At 41.1% G+C, this 25,497-nt stretch overlaps 1 long non-coding RNA gene and 2 other non-coding genes across 3 annotated transcripts; all 3 read left to right on the top strand.

Annotated features, from left to right (window-relative positions):
• Positions 1-8,758: 8,758 nt before the first annotated feature.
• Positions 8,759-18,391, top strand: LOC147132673 (uncharacterized). Its single transcript, XR_015082010.1, has 4 exons — positions 8,759-13,712; positions 13,791-13,978; positions 17,076-17,103; positions 17,191-18,391. It is a non-coding gene; the product is annotated as an uncharacterized LOC147132673 (long non-coding RNA).
• Positions 15,572-15,677, top strand: LOC147132674 (U6 spliceosomal RNA). Its single transcript, XR_015082345.1, has one exon. It is a non-coding gene; the product is annotated as a U6 spliceosomal RNA (small nuclear RNA).
• Positions 18,392-19,575: 1,184 nt separating the features above from the next.
• Positions 19,576-19,681, top strand: LOC147132675 (U6 spliceosomal RNA). Its single transcript, XR_015082346.1, has one exon. It is a non-coding gene; the product is annotated as a U6 spliceosomal RNA (small nuclear RNA).
• The last annotated feature ends 5,816 nt before the right edge of the window (positions 19,682-25,497 follow it).

A 25,497-nucleotide genomic window follows, 5' to 3' on the forward strand; every position in this document is an offset into this window, starting at 1 on the left:
TGTCGGTCACGGTTTTCTCAGTGAAGTTTAATACTTCTGACATTGTCTCTGATTGAGTATCTCTTTTGTCATGCAGTCTCTGGTAGTAAGTTTCAACTTCCTCGTTTATTTCACTGCTTATTTCCGTTATAGCTCCATTTCCTTTTTGCAGCTTGAAGATACCCACACCCTTACTCATAATTTTTTTGAAGAAATACTTGGTACATTTTTCTCCTTCCTCTATTTCTTTTTCTTTGCTCCTTAATATTACACGTCTACTTTTGATATCTGCTAGAGGTCTCAGTTAATTTTTGACCTGTTTAATTTCCTCATTAAAATTAATGCCCTTTTGTGATCAATTAAAATACCTTTGTAGTCTCTTTTGCAGGCCCAGCATGTGTCTCATTTCCTTCCTTCTTTTTTCCTTACCTGCTTTTTTAAAGAAGGTCTGAGTTCTTAGCTTTATCATTTCCCACCACTGTGCCCTCGATTTGTACAAATCTTGAAGTGTCTGTCAGTCCTTGTACTGCTCCCTGTATTTAGCAACCAAGGCCTCGCCCTCCAGCAGGGAGCAGTTCAGCTTCCACAGTCCCGTGTAAATATGTAGTCTATGCAAGAGGCTCTGGTGCTATCACTACTGAACCACGTGAAGCCCTCCTCTCTTGGATGCATGGTTTTAAAACAATCGTCTAATTTAAAAACCCGATCAATGTCTTTCAGTAAAACAGATGTTTTGTCCACTTTAAAATCCTCCCCAGCTCCCTTTCTATCTCTTACATTTAAAACACAATTAAAATCCCCTCCCATAACTAATGGTACATGACCTAGCATGTGGGGCTGCAGGTTTTCTAAAAGCTCCTACCTATCATGTTTATCATTATACCCATAAATATGTAAAAGGTTAAAATCCTGTCCTAAAAATGTTAGATGTGTTAACAGTGCTCGTCCATTTTCCACCACCATTCTCCCTTTAACCTCACTGTAAGAATAATAATGCATTTTATTATTTATGTGTTTGATTTTTATCATTAGGCCAACTTGCTTGATGTGCTTTGCTTTCACATATGTATGTTAATTGCACACACACACACACACACGCAACCCCCCCCCCCCCCCCCCCCCCACACACACATAGACAAAACAAGTTCATAGTGTTCCAGCTGCTTTCGCTCCCCTTTCCCTTAGAGCTGGAACACCTTTGTTATCAGGGACACCGAAGAATAATAAAAAGAAAGGGGGCGCAGGAGCCGGGCAGAGCGTTTTAGGAACTGTAATCGTACACTTCCCTGCGCTCTCCTTGCAAGTAAAAAGACAATATTGTTGTTGAGTGTTTTCTCTCCTCATTGTGTACGTTGTTTACTAATGTCTCACTTGGTGTGAACCTGACATTAAATTGGTCCTTCGAGCCGGATCCCTATATGCCGGAAGGTTTCCAGCTGTCGAGTCAACCTCCAGGTAAAGTCCGTGGCCACGGCTCTAAGACCCTTTGTGGGACTGGTCTTTGGCTCCACTTCTGGGAACTGAAGGCTGACGGGAAGCCGGAGGAGTGAAGACATCTCTGGGTGAGTAGGAAACTCACGACACTCGTGGATGAGTGAATTGCGCGCTGGTAAAAAACCTTGACAATACTAGTCCCTGGTCAAGTAGTAAGACAGAGTAAGTCTATAAAACTGTAAGACAGAGTAAGTCTATAAAACTGTGAGACAGAGTAAGTCTTTAAAACTGTGTAAGCCTTGAGAATACTAGTCAATGTCAAGGTAAAAGACAGAGTAAGTCTATAAAACTGTAAGGGCGACAGTGTCCTGTACGTACTTAAACTCCGTGAAAAACGCTGCTAATAGTGTGACTGTGTAAAAACTGTGTGAGTGAATGTAAACAGGATTGTAAGTGACAACTTTGTGTGGACGCAATAGGCAAGAATCCTCCGCCACTTGTGGTAGAAGCTTGAGGATTTCCACACACTGGGTTGATTGTCACCCTGTTTTAAGGTAAAAGTCAGTATAGGACACCCTAGGTGTCATAAAACTGACTCTAGGGAAAAAAAAGAAAAAAAAACGGGAAAGTTAACAGTAAAATCGGTGATAAAAGTGATCCTAAACAAAACCTCGCATGCAAAGATTGGACATTTGTGGAGCGTCACTGTCCTTCCAAAATACAACACTTAAACCTTTGGATAACAAAATATGACTTTGCTGGCCAGCTTAAAAAAAGAAAATAACAATAATAACAATAATAATCATAATAATAATAATAATAATAATAATAATAATAATAATCATAATAAAGGATGGCGAAGGCCCGTGTACACTTGAATTCTGGGTGTGGGTATGTTTGGGCAAATCGGTTGTGAAACCCTGTGTGAAGTGTGTAGGTGAACAGAGTGATTGCGAATTAAAATACCACTAGGTATTTTATTCCATATAATTAGTATAGTATAATTAGTAGTATATGTAGTAGGATAATGAACAGCAGACTGGTGTGGATGCAGAAGCAAGAATTCTCCATCTGAAAAGGTTGTAGTGAGAATGACCACAACAGGAAGTTTGAATTGCTGTCCTACTGATAAAAATCCAGTTTTTAGAACACCCTAGGTGTTAGCAAGCTGGACCAAATTGTCTATACAATGGGGAAAATGGGTAGTAAATTTAATTCATAAAATGCAATGTAAGGATTGGAAGTTTGTTGAAAAACAGGATCCTGATAAGATCCAATATTTAGACGCATGGATAGCTGAACACGTTTTAATGGTTAAGTTAATTACACATAAAGTAGCCGTGTTACAGGAATCAATCATATAGCAGAAGCATTTAATGGGCAAAAAGTAAGAAACGAAGATAATGTGACTTGAGCGGCGGCGCAGACATCAGGGAGGGGCACCTGGGCCCTCTGCTCCGCTCTTGTCTGACCCTGCGACAAGGCGGGACAATTCTTGTTCATTATTATAACATTTGGCTGAAGAAGAGCACAAAGTAAGCAAAATAAACTACGGATGTAGAAACAACAAGTCAAATATTTGGGACGCAATCTTAGTGTTGGAAGTATAATTGTAGTGGGGAATAGAAAAACAAAAACAAAGTGCAATTCTCCAGGCTCCAAAACATCAAACGAAGGGGTGGATGATGTCATTTTTTAGGTCTAACAAATTGTTGCTGAATCTGGGTGCCAAATTATGCAGGAATCATTGGTGAAAAAATGTAATAGTGAAGACCTCAAATGACATCACCTTTAAGGTAGACCAATGAAGCAGGAAAGTTTTTTGTGAAATAAAGCAAATTTTAGTGTTAAGCACAGCATTATCTTAAATTATGGCGACCCCTTATTCAGTTGATCGATTGTAAAGGTCATTTTTCGACCTCAGTTTTGGTGCGGCAAGATAGAGACAAAATGAAACTAATTATTTCGAATTGGACGGTGCATTGCCGCACTCTGGAAGAGCAGTTATTGCAGCATCCATTGCTGTAATGCAGCAATGGATGGTTGGGAGTCCATTTTTATTTGGATCACGCCGAATAAAAATGTTGACAGGATCAACTGCCTCCACTACAATGTGCAGAAACTGGGTAACTATACTGAAGCAGGATTTCTTGCTATTAAAGAACAATTGGCAGCCACCTCTCTCATGACGTTCCAGAACCGCATAGCGGTTGACATGCTCCTGGCGGAAAAGGGTGGGGTGTGCGCCATGCTTGGCGACCGGTGTTGTACATTCATACCTAACAACACGGCCCCGGAGGGGTCCCTCACCAGGGCCATCGATGGCCTCCGCGTTCTCAACCACAAGATGAAGGAGCACTCTGGAGTGGACACGTCTCTTTGGACGGAGTGGTAGGAAAGAACATTTGGTAGATGACAAGGACTTGGTTTCCTTTGTCCTGGTTTCTGTTGCTGTGTTTGCAGCTATCCTCACGTTGTGTGGGTGTTGTTGTATTCCTTGTCTTAGAGCGCTGCTCAACTGGTTGATCACTACAGCTATTGCACCTACGACGTCCAAATTAAACGATGTTTATCCGTTATTGCTTTATCGTACAGTTGAGAGTAATGATGACACTGATGACACTTCTTTTGAGTCTCCTGTTGACATTTCGTTTTCTTTTCCAGATCTCTTTCCGGGTCTTAAAGATCATGAGTAAAATTACATTGACAAGCTCGGGTGTAATTACATTTGTTTTCATGAGAGTGATTCGGTAGATTAAAGCCTTTGTGGAGGGTCTATTCGATGATATGAGGATTGTGCAAATGTAAGAGAAACAGGGGGGAATGTGATTAATGTTGTATATAATGATTCGGGTGTTGGATTTTTCAATCAGATTTTTCTTTATATTATAGTTAGTTTTATATTATAATAAACAGGGGGGAAATGTAAGAATAATAATGCAGTTTATTATTCGTGTTGATTTTCATGATTAAGCCTGTTAGTTTTGTAGGTTTAGCTTTATACTATACACGAATAATGATGTATTTTATTGTTCATGTGTTTAGCTTTATATTATGTAAAAACAGGGGGGAATGTAAGAATAATAATGCATTTTATTATTTATGTGTTTGATTTTTATCATTAGGCCAACTTGCTTGGTGTGCTTTGCTTTCACATATGTATGTTAATTGCACACACACACGCACGCACGCACACACACACCCACACACGCACCCCCACACACACACACACACACACACACACACACACACACACACACGCATAGACAAAACAAGTTCATAGTGTTCCAGCTGCTTTCGCTCCCCTTTCCCTTAGAGCTGGAACACCTTTGTTATCAGGGACACCGAAGAATAATAAAAAGAAAGGGGGCGCAGGAGCCGGGCAGAGCGTTTTAGGAACTGTAATCGTACACTTCCCTGCGCTCTCCTTGCAAGTAAAAAGACAATATTGTTGTAGAATGCCTTCTCTCCTCATTGTGTGCATTGTTTATGAATGTCTCACTTGGTGTGAACCTGACACTCACTTTGGGAATTGTTTATTAAAATGGCCACCCCATCATCCCGATTTTCATTCGAGCCACTCCATAATGATGGGTGTGGCCACAATTCCTCCCACTGTTTGTACTTTCTTAAAAAAGGTAGACCACATTCTTGGATTAAAAACACATCAGACTTAATAGTTTTTAAAAAGGACAAGACGTTCTGGGCTCTGATCCTTGATTTCACACTTGGGTAGATGATCACTTCTTCGAGAAACTTTTGGTGATGGTTTCTCACGCAACCTTAAATTCATGGTATTGCGACTTTTGGGTGTTGATTGCAATCTGATATTTAAACAGGAGAGCTCATTTGGTGAGCTGCAAGGGAAAACTCTGGGCTCATCCACCTCACTGGCTTGAGCTCCAAAGCTTTCCCCTCTTCTCTAAAGTCAAAGGGGACTCAGAAGACCTTTCGGATGCAAGCCTTTTGGATTTTTGTGCACAAGGGATCTGGGTGTCTTCACTGTCAATCTGCTGTGAGCTGGCTTCACTTGATTCGCTTGTGGGCAGTTCTTGCAACATGCCACTTTCTTCTGAGCTCCCTGTTGGTGGGTCCAATACACAGAGATTGCACTTTCTGCCACTGGTACATTCTTCAAAAGTATGCCCAATTACTCTCCCACAAATGATTTTTTTCGCATGCCTCTGCCAGGTTCCCATGCTCACCACACTTGAGGCAAAGCTTGGGTTGACCCTGATGGTGTATGTAGCCTCGGTTTTCAACCAAGACTATCATGGATGGGAGATGTTTCGGGCCCTGGAAGCCCTGGGGGTCCTGCCATAGTTGAATGGGTACCCGCCAAGCGCAATTCCAAGTGCCGTCCGCATCCCTCACCTTCACACTCTGACCTTTTACCGTGCAATATCTGCCCAGCCAAAAACAAATGTCATCTGCGTTAACTGTCTCATTGAACATTCTGACAATAACTGTTTTAGCAGCATTATCAGTCAGTTTCTCAACGTTGAACATAGAAAACTGGGCTTTTACATTTTCGTACCGGGACCAAAATTCTTGGAGGTTTATAGCGGAATTAAAGCTGACATCAAAACCTTTACTAGATGGTAATGTCATAATGCAGTTTAGCTGATCAGCTCTAAATTTCAAGGTCTCCTGGATGAGCTTCCTGGAGAAGTCCAACCGCGACATCCCCAGGGGTTCTCCATCCATCTCCTCAAAGGTAAAGCGCACGCCGTGGTGCCTCCATGCCGGCATGAATGGCCGACATGGTGGGAGGACCACAAAATACAAGACAACAATATACTACTTACCTTAGGACTGCCACTAAAACAAAGACCGTTATTATCAACACAATCGTATGCAAATGTATCCCCCTGTGAGCTAGCTTTCTGCCACTACAAACGTAGAACCCAAAGCCAAAGGGGGTGATCACATTCGTAGCCAAAAGGCCGAGAAGCGATAACTACAGCTTGTTAGAGGGGACCAGTTCATTCCCAACAGGACGAGCTACAGGGACGGTGACAAACGTCAAATAGCCATAACAAAAACATTTACAGCCCAAACAACAAACTACACGCACTTGACATACTGCAAATGAAACAAAAGCTGAGCAATTGCCGGGTACTGTGGGTCATGTGGCGCAAAGTGGTCCAATAGGAAAGCAGCAATAAATGTGTAGCGGATATGTCTAGTGGACAGTAATTTGGTTTTCGCCCAACCCAATAATATGTTTAGGGCTGTACAATAAATCGAAATGTAATCGACATGGAGCAGTAATGCAATTGCAAGACAGTGCCATTTTATATATTTTCCTACAAGCCACCCTCTTCCGCATTAGCGTTTGAGTGATAGCTGTATTAGCCAACCAGAATTGTCGATGCTCGGGTCTGAATGGTACCGGCCAATCAGTGTTGTTGGCTTATACACATTAGTCTGTGCTTGGATGCCGACAGTCAGCAGAGCACGACCAAAACACAGTCCACGTGAACCTCGGGTTTTGCTATGACTGCCGTGGATGTAATGGAAGAAGGAACTTTTGCCGCTTCAGAGGAGTAGAAGGAGCGGCTCGTGCCAAAGAAGGCCACTACGTCTATTATTTGGACGAACTTCAGATTCGACAAAGAAAAAATAGATAAATATGCGGATCGAAAGGAAAGCGGCGGATGCAAAATTTGCTATCAGCCAATAGCCAGACCCAGAGGCAACACGACCAACTTATATCAACACTTACAAAAACACCACCAACTTCAGTATGAAGCCTGTCAAACAGGTTCGAAAAAGACAGATGACGGGGAGGCAACAACTAGCGGCAGCATTCGCGTTAGTCAGGCCTTATGAAAAAAGTCTGCATCGGCACAAAGAAATTTTGAGGGCTATAACTCGTTAAATTGTCAAGAAATGATTCCCCTTAATACTGTGTCACTGTGTCAGGGGAAGGTTTCAAAAGCCTCATGCACACAGTGGAATATGAAAATATAGTATAATCCTGAAATATTTGGGCTTTAAAGACCTTACCAATAAACTTTTTATCACATTTGTATTCGAACAAAATACATTCTTCAATCGATAGTCTTGGCAATACATTGGCAGCATTGTTATACATCAAAAAAGTCAGAATAAATGGATCAGTGGCAAAGGGATTACGTTACAGATTTTGTCATACTCTTTTTGAGAACAATTCAACTGATATTTTTCCATAAATATTGTGTACCTCAAAAAGGTCCCTTGGCTGCCCATTAAATCAGTTACAAATATGAGGCCCTACTCAAACCAAATATTTTTAAAGGCTGGTTTTCTATTTAGTAGAATACCATATTGTTCCATAAGGAGAAAAGTTGTCATGGGCAAATATCATTTTCCAGAAAAAAAGAATTTGTTTATGAAAATTAGACAACTTGATTGGGATTCTGTTAAAATTACATGTCAGCACCAAATCCAAACCTCCAATTTTCTTAAAATAAAGACCTTGGAATGTGGAACCAAAGGGAGATGGGCTGCGACAGACTAGATTTGATCCAACTCACTCTCAATGTACCAATCATAGATTCAAATTCTGGTGCCACCATTGTTATATTCCTTAACAAGCTGGGATCTTTTAATATAATGTGTTGTATTCTTCCACAAGAACTGGAAAATAACAGTGTTATAACAGTGTTGGCTTTCTTAACATATCTAGAGCAGGGGTGTCAAAGTCAAATGGACGGAGGGCCAAATTAAAAATTTTGCTTCAAACCAAGGGCTGGATTGAACAAATGTTCATTGAAACTTGTTTAAATGTCCAGATTGGATCGAGTCCTTCGTGCCTGCTGATGACGTCGCGCTTTGTGACATATTTCTGCATATGTGTGTGTGTGTGTGTGTGTGTGTGTGTGTGTATATATATATATATATATATATATATATATATATATATATATATATATATATATATATATATATATTTTTTTTTTTTTTTTTTTTTTTTTTTCTTTGTCTCTTTGTTTGTCAGAGAAGAAGTCTTGTAAAACAACATCAGTGGAACGTTTGCGTTTCTCCTGCCGAACTGGAAACAATTTTGTGGTTGACTCGGGCTGCAACATTGTATGTACTGTATATAATGTGATGTATTTCTTAAGAAAACGTGTTTTACTCCGAATAACCACAATCCAATTCCGAAAACAGTGACGTGACGTCTTCACACGTGACATGTAGACGGCCGAAAGACGGTCCTCCCAAAAGTAGCAGTAATATTATTTTAGATAGATAATAAAATGTTATTTTATTTTTTATTTAGTAACTCAGAACATACAAACACAACAGCCAGGGGGGTTCCAAACACAAACGCAAAGACATATATTGCAGAACTATATTATAAAGCGTGACGTCATCGGCAGGCGTGAAGCACTCGATCCAATCTGGACATCCGATCACATCTGCTACCCACACGGGCTTGCTGCGGTCTGTGGGCCGGTTCTAATGATAAATCAATATCATCCCAGGGGCCAAAGAAAACCTTCTCACGGGCCACATCCGGCCCGCGGGCCTTTGACTTGGACATATGTGATCTAGAGGCGAAAATAATTATTCTGCCAAAAATAGTAAGGTCTCGAATTAACCAGAGACTAAGTGACTTTTTCATGTCTAGCAAACGGCTAGCAATGTTTATGTCTTCTCTTCTATAGTGACATTTTTCAATATTGTCAATCCTAAGTATTGTAAGTAAGTTTATTTCGGATTCAAAGGGGAAATCAACCCAAACATTTTTTTCAAGAATATGTTCTATGCAAGCCCACTAGTTGAAAGAAGGCATTCTGATAAATATTGCGTTTGTGGAATAAGAGTTAATCCACCCGTTTTTAGCCATCTCAGGGGGCGGCCATTTTGTCACTTCTGTCGACTGAAAATGACACCACAACTACCCAGTTCTCAGATAACGGTGGTCGACTGGTTAGCACGTCCACTTCACAGTTCAGAGGTCGTGGATTCGATCCCGGCTCCGGCCTCCCTGTGTGGCGTTTGCATGTTCTCCCCGTGCCTGCGTGGGTTTTCTCCCAGTACTCCGGTTTCCTCCCACATTCCAAAAACATGGTAAGTTGATTGGACTCTCTAAATTGCCCCTAGGTGTGATTGTGAGTGCGGATGTTTGTCTCTATGTGCCCTGCGATTGGCTGGCAACCAATTCAGGGTGTCCCCCGCCTACTGCCCGAAGACAGCTGGGATAGGCTCCAGCACGCCCCGCGACCCTTGTGAGGAGAAGCGATATAGATAATGGATGGATGGATAGTTGTGTTGCCAGTATAAAAAGCTTGGGAGAAACCGGGCATCCCCGGCGAATACCACGTAATACTTTCAATCTAGGGGTCACTCTGGGGTTCAGAGAAACAGAGCTGCTGATGTCAGTGTAAAACATTTCCACAATATTACACCATTTATTCCCAAAACCCCAAAAGTGAAGCGCTTCTAACAAAAATGGATGTTCAAAGGTGTCAAAAGCCTTAAAAAAAAAAATTCTAGAAACAGTATGTTACTGTCACTTGTAACATATTCACTCTAACCTAACAAATTGTATGGTTATGTATGCGCTCTACCCTTTATAAAAGCCGATTGACATTCATCAACTAGATTTGTTAAACCCATATCTAATGTATTCGAGTAAACGCGCTAACAATTTGTAATCATCACATAAAGTTATAGGTCGCTAATTTTAAAGTAAAAGTCTGTCTTTGTTAGGTTTGGGGATTAATGTGACAATTCTCTGTTTCATAGCACTGTAGGTGAGATTTGTTTCTCTTTAAAACCCTTTACCATTCTACCTGTCATTTTTACCCGAACGCCCAAAAAGGTGCACCCAAAGTAAATTTGAAGCTGTGGTATCAGCATAGTTTTGGTCTCTTTTTGAAGATAACACTTTGAATTTTCCTCCTCAACTACCAGAATCCTTTTATGTGCTACTGGCACTGAGTTATGGAAGTTTGAATACACAAAATAAGACGGATTTCATGCCCGCCCATTTTTTTTTTCTTTGTCCAAAAATCTGCCTGGAAAATTAATGTAGCAGGGTGGTGGACTGAATAACACAACAGGATTACAGCTCAAAGCCTACCCCAATTCCATCTTCCAATTTGACAATAATACTACAGAAAATGAGCGCAAGTTTTCCAAAGGAGAGGTACAGGTGAACCAAAAGTGTGCCATTTGGGTGACCCTTTGCAACCATGGTCGCATATGTAGGGGAAAAGGCTGCTATTCTGGAATGCTTCAACATATAAAAATGACCATGAGTTCTAATGAAAAGTAAGACTTGGGGCTATCTTACCCTAAATCCAGATATAAAAAAAACGCAAAAAAATCAAAGGTGACGCTGTGTGGCGTGTGCTCTGACGCATGGGCTTGTGCACGCAAAGTGTGTGATTTGTTGTCGTTCAAAAAAGATTTCCAAAGCAACCGAATACGTTTTGTTTTTTAGAATTTCATTGGCCGTTGAATGCGTCAATCACCAGCACGCTGAGCAAGTTTGGTTGTGACTGGCACAAATGCTGAATCATCGATATGGAAGGGTGGTTATACGCACAATGTGTTCATTGGCTGTTGTTGACCTCCTGACACAGTAAACATGAGTTTATTGGATCAAGTGAGGTGTCGATCGAACACCAGGAAGCAGACCTACATTTGGATACCTTGCATGCTTTACTCTGATGACGTGGACTCTACCTACGATGGAAAATGTGTCCAAAATATGCGTATCTGATGGAAATATGTAATGGTTGCAGCAGCTAATAACGTGGCTTTATGGATTTAAGGCTTGGTTTGGACTAACTATATTACTGGAATACTTTTACTGGACCTTTGTCGACGTAGTGGGATCATTTTTTATGGATTATGACATTGTCTTGGACATTTATGAGGCTGAAGTTGCTCTATATGCAGCGAATGTCCCCTGGAATCGTAACGGGTGTTAAAACACAACAGTATATGACATTGTTTCAGAACGATGTCGATTACAGCCTACAATGAATAGAGACAATTAAAACGCCAAGGTTATTTAACAGACTCCCTTTGGCCTACATTCAGAAGTTAACACAAGCTAATTTATTCATTCCTTTAAATTACTGTAACCTAGAACCATATATACTTTTAAATATACATTTATATGTAACTATATACATGGGAACTTTTGACGTGAACCTTTATTTTGAAAGCTAAAAGCTGCAGAGAGATACTTTTGCTCATCGAGCGTCGAAGTAGCCACAAGCCGCGCATACCTAAGTGACTGTATTGAAGGAAGGTAGGGGATGCTGAAATTGAAAGTGTAATGTCTGTCCCATTGGAAATTAATGGGGAATTTTTAATTTAAAATATGAAATTGTAAGAAATCTGTATCTTCTGCCCTCGATTAGTGCAAAGGACGCAACCTAGACAGTGAGCTAAACATCGACAGAGCTCCAAGAAAAGGACAGGTGGTTGTTGTAGCCTTTGTCTTTATCTCCTTCCTTTCTTTCTCTTTTTTGTTGTGAAACTGCAACATACAGGCAAAATACAACACATAAGTGCTCCTGCACACACAAACATTACAAATGTCAACATCACTCGGCACCTGCGTAGCACACCTTAGCTATCATTAGCTTTAGCATAAGTTAGCAGCTAACGACTAACAGCATCAGCCAACTTGTACAACAGTAGTTTCTATATATTGAAAGGATACACCATTGAGAAACCATAAATAACCAAAAACACAATACATCACCGGATTATGACTGTCATGATTTGCAGATTATGCTCTGCCAACGAAAACTGTTAAAAAGACCAGGTTCTTTCTTATTTATGTTGTCATAGCACCCTCTGGTGGTTAGTCTGTTAGTGTAATTTAATTTTAGTTAGGCAGGTTTTTGGTCACCGATTTCAGGACCCTCGATAATTGCCAGACAAAGTCATCGTAACACGTGAGAACATTCTATCTTCAGTCGATCCAACTTACAAGGTGTGCGTGCATTAGCAAGGAAGTGACTCAATATAAATAGTCTTTTGTGATTGTGGTTTGTTTGTGGACATTTCATTTGACGTTGCTCGTACTGTTTTGAACTTTGTGTATGGTTATGACCGCAGTAAATTGGTATCGTGTTGACGAAGCATTTTAGTGCATTCGCTCATGTTTGTTTTATTTGTATTTGTTCTACAGAAACCACGCCCGTATCCAAAGCAATTAAAGATTGCAGGGACAAAATTGTTATTATTATTGCTCACCTGGACAGTATAATGTTCTAACTGGACATACTGCAGCGGTTATCACTCTTATAAACCTCTGAAACCCAGTCATAACCAGCAAATATTTTTCAAAAACACTGCGGAAAGACGTAAATGTCATCATGTTCTCTACCTCTCCGGCTGTGGCTATATGGCTGCTGCTTACAGTGCTTAGCCACTAGGTGGTATCGTGAGAAACAAACAAATGAAGAAACAGGTACGATAATGGCAAGTGTGACATCTACTGGCAAAATAAGAACACAAGGACCCTTTTCCAAAACAGATGTCAGTACAAGGTGGCACGGTAGTCGACTGGTTAGCACGCTGGCCTCACAGTTCAGAGGTCGTGGGTTCGATCCCGGCTCCGGCCTTCCTGTGTGGGTTTTGGATGTTCTTCCCGTGCCTGTGTGGATTTTCTCTGGGTACTCCGGTTTCCTCCCACATTCTAAAAACATGCAGGTTAATTGACCAGTCTAAATTGCTCCTAGGTGTGATTGTCAGTGTGAATGTTTGTTTGTCTCTGTGTGCCCTGTGATTGGCTGGCAACTGATTCAGGGTCTACCCCGCCCACTGCCCGAAGACAGCTGGGATAGGCTCCAGCACGCCCCGCGACCCTGGTGAGGATAAGCGGTATAGATAATGGATGGATGACAGTACAACAGGGGCAGAACATACTGTATGTATGTTGAATGAGAAAAATAATGCCCCGGAAGGCATGAATTTTGGGAATATTGTTGAAATTAGAACCGTGGAAATCGGATGTATTATGTGGGAGTTGAATCCGGACCAAAAAGTGAGCGGGACAAGAATCAGAATAACATATGCTTTCAGCATTCACACAAATATGGTCTGAAACACTTCAACTGGAACAAGACTTCATAAGAGCTGATCTGTTGGCGCACACTTTTTTTTTGGGCACCTACTTGACTAAAAATTACCACAGTCACTCACTAACAAACTCACCACTAACTCACTCTCTCGCTCAATAGTCGACTAGTTTGCCTGTCAACTGAAATGACTTGTACAATAATAAAGGTGTTCACTCCTCCTGTAGGCCCCCACCCACCCTTAACGCCTTGCAGGTAAGCAGGTTCTCTGTCAATGACCATCATATAAACGTGATTTACGTGACTTACTTCCTCATCTTTTGGCCCTTTCAGCCAGCAGCCACCGCCACTGCCGCCGCCTGTCCGCCTTTTGCCAGCGTCTGTGGAGGAGCAAGGTTTGCCAAGCGGAGGAGGTGCTAGGTGCAGTGTTTGCTGTGCAGACATGAACACTTACATGAGGAGGAACAAGCCGGACCCGGACTTCAGCCACTGACTGAACTGAAGTCTGATACATGCTTCCTGTGAGTTTTTGTGTGTTTGGCCGGTTCAATAAATGTCTGAAAGTGCATTGGGGAGTGTGGCTCTCCTTTTCCTACTTACTTTAATTAATCCTCCTTACTTTAAATTAATCACATGATTTAAGAGTCATTTTTAACTTCCTGTCACAATATCAACAAAAATTCACTGTGATTGCTCAGATTTGTTTTCTTCATTGTGTCCGTGTCTCAGACTGTCAGTAATTCAGGTCATTGTAATCCACAAAGTTCGAATCAAAGCAAACGGACTCTTGCTGTTTGCTGCGTTTGATTTTTTTCCCCCCAATTATTATTTTTGCTGTTTTTAGAATGTGTACATTAAAAATGACAGACTCAATTATGCTATTAGGCTAACGGTTTGTATTTGCTTGTCCCACTAAATAAACGGTTTGGCATAAACGGTTTAAAGAGCATCGGTGAGTGTGTGCGTGTGTGTGCGTGTGTTTGCGTGCGTGTATGTATCTAATACGTGCATGTGGGCAGGCACAATTTACACTTCCAGCCTTGACCTCTGGAGGTCACACTCAAGAGAATATTTAATAGGAGTGGTTAGCAGAAGAACAACTACCTCGACACATTTCCATGAGGTAGATGGACAGGCAATATCAAGTTGATGTATTATCACAATTATTGTTATCAAACAGCATGATAAGGACGGAGAATAAGGAAAAAAACTAATTGACACTCTGCCCAAAAATGTGTATTAAGAATGAAAACAGTAAATAAACCAAAAACTATGATACCAAAACAATATGTTATAATCTCACTTTACATTATCCAGACAAACAAATGGTTTACAGACGATTTACCTTTCAATAAATGCCCCCAACAATTACCAGCTCTTCCCCTTTTGGCCTGGGGCGTCAACGCCATCTTGTGGGGTCTTCGGGTGTTACAGAAAGAGACCCAAAATGCACAAATAGGTGAGTTTTTCAGCAAAAATAGCTCAGGATAGATTTAATAGAAGATGAACGATGAACGATGATCTGCAGGGGATTAATAACAATAGATTCAGTCAGTCATATGAAGAGACAATAGAATCTTAATGCATGTACTAGTACACTACTATGTGTCCCTACTTGTAGGATAGCTCAGCACACTAGTAGGAAATCAAATAAATGCTCAATCGGCTTGCTAAACTCATGCTCATGCTCACTGGGACTACAGGGCGGTTTGTTTTCTTTGGCTGCACTGCAGGCCTGATGCAAGCATGCCTGAGGCGCTCCCTCCCCCACCCGAGCTGCATTCCCGGGCGGGGGGAAGCAAGGAGGCGCGGCCCTTTTGTCTGCACCAATGGCACTCGTCTGATGACAAATATCTTTGCATAATCTTCCAGGCAGCCAATTAGATTGCTGTGCGGTGCTCGACCGGGGTTTCCTGTGTTTGCAGTTAGTTTTCTGTGAATTTATGCTTACGATGGCACAATAATCACACATTAACACATTGTTGAATCAGCTTCCATTATTGTATGGATATTTACATCCAAATATGTGTCTGTGTGGTTCTGGCTGACACCTGAAGTGTGACTTGTGTTGTCTAATATGCACTTCATATACTGGACTGCTGGTAATACATGTTGCGTAGCTTCGGCTTCGCATATACTAAAATTGGAACGATACAGAGAAGATTAGCATGGCCCCTGCGCAAGGATGACACGCAAATTCGTGAAGCGTTCTGCATTTTGATGAATTTTAATAAATAAAATTGAAAGAATCGCTGTTAAAACCAATTTTGCTACAGTTTGGTGGAACATTTACGGATTACTGTGTTTTTAGTACTTGCAGTAATACTCAGGTACTCAAATATCCTCATTTTAAATTAATATAAATAAATCAGACTGAAAAAATCACAAAAAGGCCCCAAAATTAGAATTATTATTCTGAGACCAACCGACTATCCTGTCCTCTAGTGGACAAATTGGGGAGTACAGTGTATTTTCTCGCAGTGGCTGTCTGGGCTACAAAATGTATATAGATTTCTCCTTACGGACGAAACCGTTCACGTCCGTGCCGCCGTATTGTATGTGGCAGAAGGCTCGGTGAAGATGGGCTCACATGTGGACATTTTCTCGAGTCGTTTCCATATTGACCGGACTTAACAATATGATGGACTTCCTTATAAGCCTGCTTTTCTATTACGGGACACCGAATTTAGCTATTGACTTGCTAGAATGTCGGGAGATGACGAAACGTATGGACCGACCAGTTAAACGCGAGTTAGTAAATATCCAACGTGATAGTACTCCGGTGGTCCGTGTCTCTTTTGGTCATTGCATGTTATGATTGGAGGCAAATATGAAAAATAGTAAAATGACTGTTGATTGAATTTTTATTTTAAAATACAAACACCAAAATTGAAATACGGATTGATTTTCTGGTTTGTCTGGAACGGTTAGGCTTTTAACAGTTTGATTTTTAATTCTCGATTCTAAAACGAAAATAGAATATAGCAGGAGACACAAATCGAAGTACGGCTCGTACATTTGTTTTAGATTCCCGGAAGCTGTCACCGACAGCATTTCTCATACTAACCAGGAGATGGCGACAGCGTAGCGACTGAAGACGATATCGTTAACTGTACTGAATGACATTTAAATCCTAACTTCCACAAACTAACTACACGTGTAAAAAAATGTTGGTATCGCTGTAAAAGAAATAAATAAAGAAAATGACAATAAAGTAAATAAAACAAGACAACCACTCTCTCATATCAGGATTTTTTCATTTGTGTGTTTCACTTAGAACTAAAGAAAAACAAGTGCAGGCAACAGATCCAACAGAGATACAAACATCACGAGATTTTTTTTAAAATTTGTGGCCACAATATTAATTCATTCAGTGCCAAGGTCATTTATGTTTTGATATAGAAATATGGTCTGAAACACTTCAACTGGAACAAGACTTCTTAAGAGCTGATCTGTTGGCGCACACTTTTTTTTTGGGGCACCTACCTGACTAAAAATTACCACAGTCACTCACTAACAAACTCACCACTAACTCACTCTCTCGCTAAATAGTCGACTAGTTTGCCTGCCAACTGAAGTGACTTGTACAATAATAAAGTTGTTCACTCCTACTTGTAGGCCCCCACCCACCCTTAACGCCTTGCAGGTAAGCAGGTTCTCTGTCAATGACCAACAGACAAACGTGACTTACGTGACTTACGTGACTTACTTCCTCATCTTTTGGCCCTTTCAGCCAGCAGCCACCGCCACTGCCGCCGCCTGTCCGCCTTTTGCCAGCGTCTGTGGAGGAGCAAGGTTTGCCAAGCGGAGGAGGTGCTAGGTGCAGTGTTTGCTGTGCAGACATGAACACTTACATGAGGAGGAACAAGCCGGACCCGGAGTCATTTCATTTTCGACTTATAATATTACTTGCTTATTAAAAGTGACAATTACATAGAAGGGTGGCATGGTGGTCGACTGGTTAGCACGTCCGCCTCACAGTTCAGAGGTTGTGGGTTCGATCCCGGCTCCGGCCTGCCTGCCTGCCTGCCTGCCTGCCTGCCTGCCTGCGTGGAGTTTTTCATGTTCTCCCCGTGCCTGCGTGGGTTTCCTCCGGGTACTCCGGTTTCTTCCCACATTCCAAAAACATGCATGGTAAGTTGATTGGACTGTCTAAATTGCCCCTAGGTGTGATTGTGAGTGCGGATGTTTGTCTCTGTGTGCCCTGCGATTGACACCAATTCAGGGTGTCACCCGAAGACAGCTGGGATAGGCTCCAGCACGCCCGCGACCCTTGTGAGGAGAAGCGGTATGGATAATGAATGAATGAATTACGTCGGAAAAAAAACATCTAATAATGAATAAGCATTCAATTCCACGTTCGACCGCTAAATAGTAGCACTTATACAGATATAGATCCACTAAGCCTGCTCCAGTGCTCCATGCTTCACGGCTGCAAGCGCATAGATAAATGTGTAAATGCGACTTTTTTTTTTTTTACCTCTTCACTTCAGCCACTGACTGAACTGAAGTCTGTTACATGCTTCCTGTGAGTTTTTGTATGTTTGGCCGGTTCAATAAATGTCTGAAAGTGCATTGGGGAGTGTAGCTCTCCTTTTCCTACTTACTTTAATTAATCCTCCTTACTTTAATTAATCACATGATTTAAGAGTCATTTTTAACTTCCTGTCACAATATCAACAAAAATTCACTGTGATTGCTCAGATTTGTTTTCTTCATTGTGTCCGTGTCTCAGACTGTCAGTAATTCAGGTCATTGTAATCCACAAAGTTCGAATCAAAGCAAACTGACTCTTGCTGTTTGCTGCGTTTGATTTTTTTCCCCCCAATTATTATTTTTGCTGTTTTTAGAATGTGTACATTAAAAATGACAGACTCAATTATGCTATTAGGCTAACGGTTTGTATTTGCTTGTCCCACTAAATAAACGGTTTGGCATAAACGGTTTAAAGAGCATCGGTGAGTGTGTGCGTGTGTGTGCGTGTGTTTGCGTGCGTGTATGTATCTAATACGTGCATGTGGGCAGGCACAATTTACACTTCCAGCCTTGACCTCTGGAGGTCACACTCAAGAGAATATTTAATAGGAGTGGTTAGCAGAAGAACAACTACCTCGACACATTTCCATGAGGTAGATGGACAGGCAATATCAAGTTGATGTATTATCACAATTATTGTTATCAAACAGCATGATAAGGACGGAGAATAAGGAAAAAAACTAATTGACACTCTGCCCAAAAATGTGTATTAAGAATGAAAACAGTAAATAAACCAAAAACTATGATACCAAAACAATATGTTATAATCTCACTTTACATTATCCAGACAAACAAATGGTTTACAGACGATTTACCTTTCAATAAATGCCCCCAACAATTACCAGCTCTTCCCCTTTTGGCCTGGGGCGTCAACGCCATCTTGTGGGGTCTTCGGGTGTTACAGAAAGAGACCCAAAATGCACAAATAGGTGTTTTTCAGCAAAAATAGCTCAGGATAGATTTAATAGAAGATGAACGATGAACGATGATCTGCAGGGGATTAATAACAATAGATTCAGTCAGTCATGTGAAGAGACAATAGAATCTTAATGCATGTACTAGTACACTACTATGTGTCCCTACTTGTAGGATAGCTCAGCACACTAGTAGGAAATCAAATAAATGCTCAATCGGCTTGCTAAACTCATGCTCATGCTCACTGGGACTACAGGGCGGTTTGTTTTCTTTGGCTGCACTGCAGGCCTGATGCAAGCATGCCTGAGGCGCTCCCTCCCCCACCCGAGCTGCATTCCCGGGCGGGGGGAAGCAAGGAGGCGCGGCCCTTTTGTCTGCACCAATGGTACTCGTCTGATGACAAATATCTTTGCATAATCTTCCAGGCAGCCAATTAGATTGCTGTGCGGTGCTCGACCGGGGTTTCCTGTGTTTGCAGTTAGTTTTCTGTGAATTTATGCTTACGGTGGCACAATAATCACACATTGACACATTGTTGAATCAGCTTCCATTATTGTATGGATATTTACATCCAAATAGGTGTCTGTGTGGTTCTGGCTGACACCTGAAGTGTGACTTGTGTTGTCTAATATGCACTTCATATACTGGACTGCTGGTGATACATGTTGCGTAGCTTCGGCTTCGCATATACTAAAATTGGAACGATACAGAGAAGATTAGCATGGCCCCTGCGCAAGGATGACACGCAAATTCGTGAAGCGTTCTGCATTTTGATGAATTTTAATAAATAAAATTGAAAGAATCACTGTTAAAACCAATTTTGCTACACTTTGGTGGAACATTTATGGATTACTGTGTTTTTAGTACTTGCAGTAATACTCAGGGACCCAAATATCCTCATTTTATATTAATATAAATAAATCAGACTGAAAAAAATCACAAAAAGGCCCCAAAATTAGTATTATTATTCTGAGACCAACCGACTATGCTGCCCTCTAGTGGACATTTTGGGGATTACAGTGTATTTTCTCGCAGTGGCTGTCTAGGCTATAAAATGTATATTAGATTTCTCCTTGCGGACGAAACCGTTCACGTCCGAGCCGCCATATTGTATGTGGCAGAAGGCTCGGTGAAGATGGGCTCACACGTGGACATTTTCTCGAGTCGTTTCCAAATTGACTGGACTTAACTTCGTTAACTGTACTGAATGACATTTAAATCATAACTTCCACAAACTAACTACACGTGTAAAAAAAAATGTTGGTATCGCTGTAAAAAAAATGAATAAAGAAAATGATAATAAAAAGTAAATAAAACAAGAAAACCACTTTCTCACATCAGGATTTCTTCAATTGTGTGTTTCACTTAGAACTAAAGAAAAACAAGTGCAGGCAACAGATCCAACAGAGATACAAACATCACGAGATTTTTTTAAAATTTGTGGCCACAATATTAACTCATTCAGTGCCAAGATCATTTATATGTTTTGATATAGAAATATAGACATATTTACAAACAAGTGTTTTGATATAGAAATGTAGACATATTTACAAACAAGGACATATTATGTTTTGACATAAATATGTCTTTGGTATTAAATGATTGAATCAATCATTATTTATTGAACTCATTCACTGCCAAGAAGATATTTATTTGTCTTTTCGGTCCGTGTCTGGCGCGTGTACGTCCCGTGTACCTTACGTTCATTCTATTTCCGATTTTGGAACGCAAATCTGAAAACAAAAAAATGATTTTTTTTCGTTTTTCAATAATTGGAGCTGGTTTAAAAAATTAAATACGAGTATGTATCGTTTTCCTGTTGTTATTTTTTGTATTCCCAGATAAACGCGAAGAATCCAAAATGCGAAATTGCAGGGATATTTTAAAATCTCGATTACAAAGTGTAATCTTCCGGTTTTCCCGGAAGCAGTGCTTTAGCCTGTCTTTAACGGCATCGTTAACAGAAGTAGATTCGGTTTGGCACGAATTTGAAGTCTGGGCGAGATAGTTGTTATGTAGAGACTCATTGCATGCGCTAACCCTGAGCGCCCTCTTGTGGCCTAGGAGAGTTACTGTTTTGACGTTGTAAAATAAACGATTGCAAGCCCTTCAATTCGAAACCGTCTCGATCTCGTCTATTTAGTGGAGCCCGCACTTACAGTTACCAACACAATGGTGTCCCGCGAACCATAAGGATATCTAATAAGAGAAATGGTCGCGCTAAAGCTCTTGAATGCAAACATTTCCACCATTTTATTACAATTGGCGTATTTTATTATTTAAAAGTGCTCCAATTATTGAAAAACAAAAAACACCCCGTTTTTTGTTTTCAGATTTGCGTGCCTAAATCGGAAATAGAATGAACGGAAGGTACACCGACTCGTGTAGGTCCGTGTACCTTACGTTTGAGGTGTAGTAGTTAAATGTCTCCCTTTGCTCATCTACCACAGAAATCATCCATCCATCCATTATCTATACCGCTTATCCTCACAAGGGTCGCGGGGCGTGCTGGAGCCTATCCCAGCAGTCTTTGGGCAGTGGGCGGGGGACACCCTGAATTGGTTGCCAGCCAATCGCAGGGCACACAAAGACAAACATCCACACTCACAATCACACCTAGGGGCAATTTAGAGAGTCCAATCAACTTACCATGCATGTTTTTGGAATGTGGGAGGAAACCGGAGTACCCGGAGAAAACCCACGCAGGCACGGGGAGAACATGCAAACTCCACCCAAGGAGGCCGGGGCCGGGATCGAACCCACGACCTCCGAACTGTGAGGCGGACGTGCTAACCAGTCGATCACCGTGCCGCCCCCCACAGAAATCAGAATTACAAAATGTTGATTTACTGATTTTTGGTGAATATTTTTGTCAATTTATGACACAAACAAACATTACATTTGTGGACTGTCTCTAACTCGTGAATATCGAACGTCAAGCCAACTTTTTCTGACTGAACTGCACCCCAATTGTAATAAAATGGTAGAAATGTTCGCATGCGAGAGATTTAGCGAGACCATTTCTCTTTTTAAATATCCTTAGGGTTCGAGGGACACCATTGTGTGTGTAGCTATAAGTGCGGGCCCCACTAAATAGACGAGACAGACGGCTCCGAATTGAAGGGCTTGTAATGGTTTATTTTACAACGTCAAAACAGTAACTCCGTGGGCCACAAGAGGACGCTCAGGATTAGCGCATGCAATGAGTCTACCATAACATCCTCCTTCCTGAGTACATTATGAACTATAATGTAAATTCGAAATGTTTCAATGTAGAATGTAGAATGTAAATCTTGGACTAGAGGTGGTGTGAAGGAAGAACCATTCAGAGGAGAACTTTTGGAATTGCTCTCTTAAGAACATGTGGAGCTGGGGGGAAGTGGGTGTGCAGAGATGTTCCGATCAGACAGATCCACACCAACTAGCTCCCAGGGACGTGTTGGGAATTCTGTGGGCAGCAGTGTTTCTCTGTGTTGTAGCTCTCTTTAGCACATGTTACACATTCAGACACTGCGTGTTGTTATATCTGATTCTTATAGAAATTATTCATGAATGACTCATTTATTGGTAAGGGATAGTGATGGTGCCTTCACCTCATATACACACTTTTAATTTTTTTCCTACTGCTCATAGTACTAGTTTGTAGTACTTTTTTTCTCAGTTGTCCCTCTGTTTTTTTCTCTTAATGCCAGGGGGTTGAGACAGAATCTTAAATGTAAAGCTTTATTTTTATTTGCCAAACAACAAAAATCTGACTTTTGACAGGTGTGACGTCAAGCAGGAACTCCCGCCTTAACCACGGCCCACTTATGATGTAATATCCGGGTTAAACCCCGCCCTTTGATGACGTAATTTTATTGTGCGGAAGTAGAGCCCCTCCCCTAGCCACACCCCTTTTATTACGTCATTTTGCAGTCCGTAAGCCCCACCGCAACCGCGTGCTTTGATGACGTCATGTTGTAGTCCATAAGACTCATTCCCACCCCAAACACGTCCAATACCTCATCTAACCACACCCCTTTGTAGTCCGGAAACGCAATTTTACCCCTAACCCCGCCCCGATACCTCACGTTCGGTCGGCCATTTTACGTTGCCACGCATCGTTTCCTGTCCGCCATTTTGGCACTTCCTAGTCTCCACCCTTTAACACGTCATTTATGATTAAGGTCCTATTCCGGTATGCCCAAATATGGGCATTATGCTTCCGCCTCGTTCAAGGCAAGTCCAGACATGTTTAGGCAGCCGCCATCTTTTCCAGCATGCCCAAATAAGGGTATGAATGACATCATGCTTCCACCTGTAACATGAAACTCATTGTATAGCCTGGGGTAGACGTTCATTGTTCAGACATGTTTTCAGGCCCTCCCCTCATATGCAGCGCAATACCACACACTAAAACAGAAAGTAAAATAGATCATCCTGAGTGCCTCATGATTGAGGCACATGTATTTCTATTCACAAAGGCTGTGGATCAAACGCTCATCAAAAATCAAGGATTTATTTGGAAAGAAGACAACACACGCCCACTGAATCATTGACTCAAACTGGACTTTGTCCGCCCCTGCCGCTGGAATATGGGGTTACACATTTGCCTATGAAACAGCAGAACTACACTTGTCAAGTCAAATTTATTTATACACCTGTACATCATTTTCATTTCTTGGTTATGTTTTTTTTTTTTTAATTGACTGAGAATCGCAACCCTTATTGTTCTACTACACTTTGTTAGGACGTTTCCCATACAATTATGAAGTGCCCACTTGATTGAATTCATCTTAGAGCAATACCACGTCAACTACACATGTACCTATGAAACACCTGAACTACACCTATACACCACTGTGCATGCTTGGTTATGTTTTTTTAATGACTGAGAATAGCAACCCTTATTGATCTAATACAGCTTGTTAGGGCATCTTCCATACAATCATCAGGTTAGTGTACAATTAAGGCAACATAATTGTGAAAAGTCTAAGCGTAGGCCTCTTCACATTTTCTGGTGTCAGCACAAAACTGTTGCCCCCCCACCTGTGCTCGGAGCCTGCATGCCTTCTTAAAATACACACAGATAGGCCTCACTCAGGTGTCTATGTGCTCCCCAGAAATGTGTGTGCGTATGATAAGTCTTACAATGAGGTGCTTTGTTCATCAGTGGTTATACTTTCACTTTCACGTTGTTAATTAGGAAGATAGCCTTGAAAAAATGTGGGCGGTGTAGGCCTATACAGATTTTATCTCGTCAGGATGGGTGAGAAAACCCAATATTCCAAATAACCCATGACCTTTCAAATTGTAAATTAAGAGTCAAATGCAGAACGATATGAATGGAGTGGCACGGGAAGAAGAAGAATCTCAGTGGAGCGCAAAGAAACTCAGAGACAAACAGACCATAAAAAATGGACAGTCAGTACATACTTTAAAATACTTCTTCTAGTTTCATGACTAACACGAGTTTATGTCATCTAAATGTGATCTTGTTTTACATTTAACTGAACGCGCATGAATAACACTTGTACATGTTGTCATTAGCCATTGTTTTAGGATTTTAGCCATCCATGCATTCATGAATAACACTAGTTTATATTATTATCTATTTGTTTTAGGATTTTAGCCATCCGTGCATTCCCGAATAACAATCTGTGAAATCATTATACCTGTTTCAGATGTAACTATGTGTTCGTGCATATTCATGAAAATGCCAAATATAACATTAAGTTATGTCATCTCTATATATCTCCATATTTTTTATATACAATACTTTGCTATGATGTATTTGTAAACGTCCAAGTTAGATCATATGCACATAGCACGTATTGTAACTAGATGACGTGTAAATGTTTGATCTGTGTTCTTCAAAGGGAGTGATTTCAATCCATGTAGAGTTAGTAAATACAGTGTAGCTCAAACTCTGATAAACAGCACAGCTAGCAACAAGCTTTTTGAAGGCATGCGTGTGTGTGTGTATGCAGCCCTCCCTTGAGGGGGTGCCTTGAGGGGATGCGTGTGCGAGTGTGTGTGTGTGTACGTGGGCGTGTGTGTGTGCGATTGTGTGGCTGTGTGCATGTGAACGTAGTTGTATATGCATGTGTATGGGTGCGTTTGCATGTGCGTTTGTGTGAGCGCATGTGAACAATGCAGTCGGGGGAGTCAACCAGAGGAATGTAGATAAACGGTTGCTTACCGGCGATTTCTTGAGAAGCTTTGTGTATCAAAATGCGTGTCCATTTAGGATGGGTGAGGGGCAACTAGCCTATAATAATAATAAACTCACTTTTGAAAAAATCTGAATGATTAATACTGAGGTGTAACAAGTTCCCTACATATTAGGAAAGTGACAAAGGGACTCTAATCACTAGCTTGTCTGTAAACAGAACGTACAATGTAACTTGGTGTGTTTTCTTTTTTTTTGTAACTTTAAAAAAGTCCCCTTCCTCTGTTGCGCGCCTAAGAAGAACGTACCCAAATGGTCTGCTTATGAACCTCCAACCGTCAGCAACCATAAATGCAGACGTGTCAGGGAGAGTTTAAACCATTATTGTGGAAATAATATTTCATTAAAAAATTCATTCATTTATTTATTCAAAATCAT

This window comes from Filicampus tigris, chromosome 18 (assembly GCF_054856515.1).
Source record: "Filicampus tigris isolate MCC_2025a chromosome 18, RoL_Ftig_1.0, whole genome shotgun sequence".
NCBI lineage: Eukaryota > Metazoa > Chordata > Actinopteri > Syngnathiformes > Syngnathidae > Filicampus > Filicampus tigris.